The following is a 6,481-nucleotide window of genomic DNA, read 5'->3' as shown; positions in this document are numbered from 1 at the left end:
AGCATGTGTCTATGTTCTCTATTTTTAGTGCCATTGACATATACATTGGTTTGCAGAACATATGGCTGCCCACTTGTGTTCCCCAAGAACTCAAAATCCAGCTCATCTCTTGTTAGAAAGGGTTTCAAACCATCTACAGGTCATAAGCAATGCAAGCACCATAGTCTCTCAGCCATTCATAATCACTGACATTACTAGCGTACATTACCTATTTGTAAATAAATGTTTGAAGATTTTACAAATACATCAGATTGCTAAGATTTCCAAAGGAATCAGTAACATTTCCTTCAAGATTGATCATTATTTGATAGAGATAAGATTAAAATGCTCTTCACTAGCCCAAGGTTGGGGGAAATTTTCCTTCTAAACAGATTGTTTTCAAGAAAGAAATAGTTGACCTTAGAGCAATTTGCAATGGCCAGTAAAATGTCACCAGATAATCTATTGCCTGAGACATCAATGTAGAGTAGAAGCCACCATGAAGAAGAATTGAATTTAAGCCTACTAGTTATATTGTTTTCACTCAAGCTCAACAACTATAGATTTTGAAGCATGATAATTTGTTGTGGCATCTCTCAGGAAAGATGTTTGTATCCCAAATGCATTTCTTGCAAACTACCGAGATTGCCCAACTCGGCAGGAATGCTTCCAGAGAAATGATTGACTTCTGGTTGGAACACAGTCATAGTGATTTCTCTGATAAGGACCAACGAATCCACCACATACTTAAAAATTTATCAGGTGTGCACTATCAGATACCTAAATTAACCAGTGTGACTTATTCAGGTGACTATGATATGCACTCATGGAACAAGGAATACAACAAACTAGAAATAGTTTTAAGCATGGAAGAAACTGTGGAACCTAGTTAAATTTACTGGTTATAATTCCTTCATCAACACGGAAAAAATAACTTTCATTCTTGTAGGTGATTGTTGTGGGACTCAATCCCAGGTACTTGTAGGAAATAAGGCAATCAGCTTAGCATCCAAAAAAAAAAGAGACGACAAAAAATATAATAGAACTGAGAAGTTCCTGCCATATTCCGATCTTAATGAAGTCTTGAAAATTCAAAGGGTCCGCAACTACAAATTGTGCAGTGATGGAAAACAGGTAGCAACACGCAAATTCTTCATTTTCCTCAAATTTCCCTCAATAGGATTTTCGTCACGGTGGCTCATAAAGCCTTTCATCACTTTCATCAAATCTTGAAGTAACTCTTTCAAAGTTTCTTCCAAATATTCCTCCTTAATACCGACGTGCTCTGTAACCCTCGTCTTTGTCGCCTCCATTTAGAAGGTTTGCCATTTTCATATTTGGATAAACTCTTTCAACAGTCATGGTAATAAAAACAAAACAGAATCCCTCAACCTTATCCTACTGCTAAAGAGCTGCCAAAATCTCCTTGGGGCTGTATATACAACTGTCTTCTTTTTGACTGACTAAAATCAATTACCAACAAAACTTTTTGACATGAGACAATTCCTAATTGCAAGCAATCTCATAGGAAAAGCCTATTGGCTAATTACACTTCTATTATTAGACTATAGTTTTACATAGTCTTTTTAGGCATTAGTTTTGTCCTTGAAAATTGTCCATAGTGGAAAGAACTCATCTAAAACTATAGTCTAAAGGAATTTTGTAATCAATATGACATCAAAAATGTAAATTACTTTTTTGCTATTAGTTAATTCTATTTATGATGACAATCTTTCTCTTTTTCCTCTCGAAATATTAGAATAAACATTTATTCATCACTCATTTTTATTAAGTATTTTTCTTGCATCATGTAAGGTTTTGCTAACATCATGCATGTATTATTATTGACATGTCTTTTGCACATCATTTTAAAGCTCAAATCCCATAACCATATGCTTCCATGTGTACTTTTGCATGTTAATTTTTTACCCATGCAATTTGAGTTGCTACCGTTAATCTCCTCTCCTCTCCTCTCCTCTCCTCTCCTAGAATTGAAATTTGATTTCAAGTGATTTTCATTGATTCAATTTTTTTTTAATGATAAATAGATTTTTTAGCAATCATTCAAATGCTAATCCCATATTTGGTACAACCAAAAATGGATATAAGGTAGCTCAAGCACAAGGAGAGATCAAGAGGAACATCTTAATTAAGGTATACAAATCCGAAATGTTCACCAATAAGTAAATATTATATATGCATTTGGTATGTGAAATAGGTTATCCATGTCATGCCAAAAGTCATGCTAAGTAACTCACCAAATTTAAATAATTTTGAGGCTTCATTGAACAAGAATTTATTTTTGTGAGGAAGTAGATGATTTTAAAGAATTAAGTAGGCTACATAGTTAAAATAATTGAATCACTCAGTATGACTTCTATGGTCTAATTTGCCTATCTTGGATGCTTTGCCATAGCTTTGAACAATGTGTCTATTTTTGCATGTCTCAATATTGAGATCATCATTCTATATGGAGTGATTATTATCACTGCAATATCTAATAATAGCTTATTTCCAAAAAAAATCATAATAGGTACATTTATTTGAAGGCCAAAAGAATTCTTCGAGGTAGTGCCTAGGTATAAGAAATCTTTTGATAATCTCAAAATCAAAACCCACTAAAATTTTGGAAAATAATTTTCTTTCATTCCTCTAGCTTATATAATTTGTGTTAGTTGCTTTCATATAGTCATATTATTTCATCCTTAATATGTCATGTCATAGTGTAAAAATAATAACAATGACAATGTAATGTCAATTATAATTGGTTCCAAGCAATATGACCATTAAAGAAAAGTAAACATGTCAATAGTTGACATTTTTTTTTCCCTAAATCTTTTTGTCCACTAGGCATCTTTCTTCGATTGGATACAAATCCTTTTGATATAATAAGTCACTCTTGATCAACCTTTATAATCAATGCTAAATACACCTAATAAAATACTTTTGTTAAATCAATACACATATGTTGGAGTAAAAGTCAGAGAAGAAGATAAGTGGTTCATTGGGAAACAAGTTTAAAAGCTTTCTTTTTTTCTATTAATATGTTGTTTGGAAATGCAAGCTATATGCACTATTCTACCATATGCTATGAAGGATTTGCAATTTAACTTCAATTATTTTGTCCAATTTACACATGATATACTTTTGTTTTAATTTTGTTCAAAGACATAATAGGATGCTATTATATGTTATTTATGTAAATTAATAATAATTATGGTCTAAATTGTGTGTAATCAAGCATAGTGGCTAAGAGAATTCTTGGTTTCTTTAAGAATGACAGAGGAAAGACTCATTCCTTTCATCACCTTCATGGATAAAGGGCATTGTGAATTCTTAGCCAAAGCATCTGGTATGTTTAGTTTACCCAAACTCTCATAAATAAGTATCTAATTGACTAAGGAATGAAGCATGGCTTAATAGAATCAAAGTGGTAGGAGTTGGATGCTAAGATGGGTGAACTACCTTAGTCCAACATTTTGAGGTGATTCATGATGTTGAAATTTCCCTTCCAAATTTTTATAACAAGAGTTTTCTTGGGTTACTAAGGGCTTTAAAAATCTTATTATTATTATAATCATGTATCATAAAGAGCAATGGAATTTGTAAGACATAAACTCTAAGAAAAATCATATTAATGCAAAAAACCAATTTTGTAGATTTTTGTAAGTCATGCTTGCTAATTTTTCCATTATTTTTCAGTAGTTTTTAATGTGATTATATCTGGTAAATAAAGTAATTTATAGTGAAGGTTGATTTCTCTTGGTTTAGGGTTTAATTCAATTGGAAGATGTATGAAGCATATGTTAACATAAGTTTGCAATACTCGATAGTATGTGCAATAGTCTTCCCAATTACTATCAACACAATGTCCCTTGGTATGTGATGTAGGAACATCTTGAGTATAAAGGCAATCTTGCATTACCCAAAAATATTTATATTTCCTATTTTTGGGTTTTGTGTTTTCAATAAGGGCTATTCCTATACAAAGTTGCTATTTGTGGTAGCTTGCTAGTTTTAGTAAGTTTTTATTATGTGCTCATATAGTTCTAATCTCATATATGGTGGTTCATCTTTGACATATCAGCATATTGGATGAGTTTTATTGTCATATCATATGTATCAGTGCAATTATTGTAAATTTTTGCTATGAATTTTGGCTATCCAAACTTTAGGTCCAGTGGTGAAGGCCTAAGTGGCCCTAAAACGAGGTGAAACCTCAACTAGTGAATGCTTGCATGATGAACTATTGTAGATCGCTAGTTGAGGATTCCATAATAAGGTTACAATAGCCCACTGGGTCAACAACTTGCTAGTTATGGTCTTTAGAAGTGGACCTATTCAAAAATATAATTTGTAAATTGTCTTAAGTCAATCGTATGTAATAAAGTGTAATGAAATGATATAATATGAAGTTTGTCAACCTCAAGGGTTAGGGTCTATTGTTTAGGGCCTTCTTGGGCAGTAAAAAGTGTCTATATAAGGAAGGGCCATAGGTTGTCTAGGGTAGTTCAAGATGATAGTTGTAGCTATGTCTTGTAGACTATTGTAAGGGAGACACCCATGTGGGTTTGCATATTGTAATTTTGCATTTGCGACGATAATAAGAAGCCCATAGGTTGTTCTCTCAGTTTGTGGTGTTCTTTGTTTGTGTTATTTGTTTTGGTATTAAGGGGATCACCCTTCATCAAATCAAATGATATCAAAGGGGTAGTTCTTGAGTGTGTAGACGGATCGCCGATTGGGAGGCAATTAGCACCAAGATTATAGTTTGGATTGAGCGTGTGGACAGATCATCAATTGTGAGTCAATTTATAGTAGAGCTTAGCAGAAGCATGAAAAATGCTTCCACAAAGAGAGGGCAGTGGAAGAGCTATATGTGTTATGTTTTAGGGTTTTAGAGCCCTCTAGAGATAGATGCAAGTGTTGGAAGAACAAATGCACAGAGTTGTATATCTTGTTGTAAGAGACAAAAGTGAAGATGAAGAAGAAGAAGAAGAAGAAGAAGAAGAAGAAGAAGAAGAACCAAATGTTAAAGAAGAAAGAGTTTTGAACCTAGAATAAGAGAGACATTTTAGGGTCATTTCCAAAATTGGAAAAAGACCTAAGTTTGAGGTTCCCACATTTTCGAGAAATCTTAGCTTGAAAGAATTGATCGATTGGATCAATGAATTGGATGAATACTTTAAGTATGAAGATATTGAAGATCTGGATAGGGTCAAATTTACAAAGGCCAAATTGAAGGACCATGCAAAGATCTAGTGGCCAAAGGTTTAGTTGAAGTGAAATAGAAGAGGGAATGAAAAAATCACAAGATGGGACATGATGACAACTAAATTGAAGAGATTTGGCTTGGAAAGTTATAAGCCTATTGGTGCAACAATGATAACTGGTCACAAATTATCTAGCAAAGGTGAGACACCTACAGTTGAGCAAAAGAAGTGCAGATCCATGTTTAGAGGCTTGCAATATCTGACTGACACCAGACTAGATATATAAACGTAGTTTGGATTGTAGTTAGATTTTATTTGTATCCAATGTTAACCAACAATGACTTATCTTTAATTTATCCAAATTATTTTCAACAATATATTACAAATCAACATAGAGTAATAGGAATGTATAGTTAATAACCAGATAGACATGATAAATACATCCAAGAAGAGTCACTCCAATAATATAAATAATTAGTAGCAAGAGCATTGATGGTTAACATTAAAGGATTCATTATGACAATAATCTACAAACATTAACTTATGATTTTTATCAATGAATTAAAGATGGAAAAGAGTTAAAGAGGTGTCATCATATACTAATTGAGATTTTATTCAAGTATCCAATGTTAACCAAAAATCACTTATCTTTAATTTATCCAAATTATTTTCAACAATATATCACAAATCAACATAGAGTAATAGGAATGTATAGTTAATAACCAGTTAGACATGATAAATACATCCAAAATTACACTGGATTTGAATAAACAAGCAAACTAAGTTGAGGAGTGACTCACATTGGGGAAATGCCCCCAATGTGAGTTGTAATATGTACACAAAGTGATAAGAATCATAATTAAGTAATAATTAATTCTATTACCATAAAAATTGCCAATATTCTAACAATGTGAGACTATTTTGGAAAGTAAAGTCAGTATGCCTCTATAACTTTTTTTCAGGCTCAAAAAAGCATATTGTTCATAGAAAGTCAGAAGTTATTTGTGAAAAATAAATCACAGACTTTAATATTTTTTCTTGGCATGAACCAATGTCGAGTGATAGACTTGCTCAGCACAAGATGGTGCCAAGTGACGGGAGGACAGTGTCGAGTAAGCTCGACATATGAAGGAGTCAAGTGATTCGACACTTAATTACAAAATAGATTCAATAAAGAAGCTATGGAAGTATGTATTAAGGACTATCATTGAATTCGGTGATTCGACACTTAAGACAACTTTTATGAATTCGGTGATTGTTATAAGGATTTTATTAACTTAAACATTAGA

This window comes from Cupressus sempervirens, chromosome 9 (assembly GCF_028749045.1).
Source record: "Cupressus sempervirens isolate cs-2001-9-10 chromosome 9, ASM2874904v1, whole genome shotgun sequence".
Classification (NCBI taxonomy): Eukaryota; Viridiplantae; Streptophyta; class Pinopsida; order Cupressales; family Cupressaceae; genus Cupressus; species Cupressus sempervirens.
Note: the sequence above shows the minus strand (reverse complement) of the source record.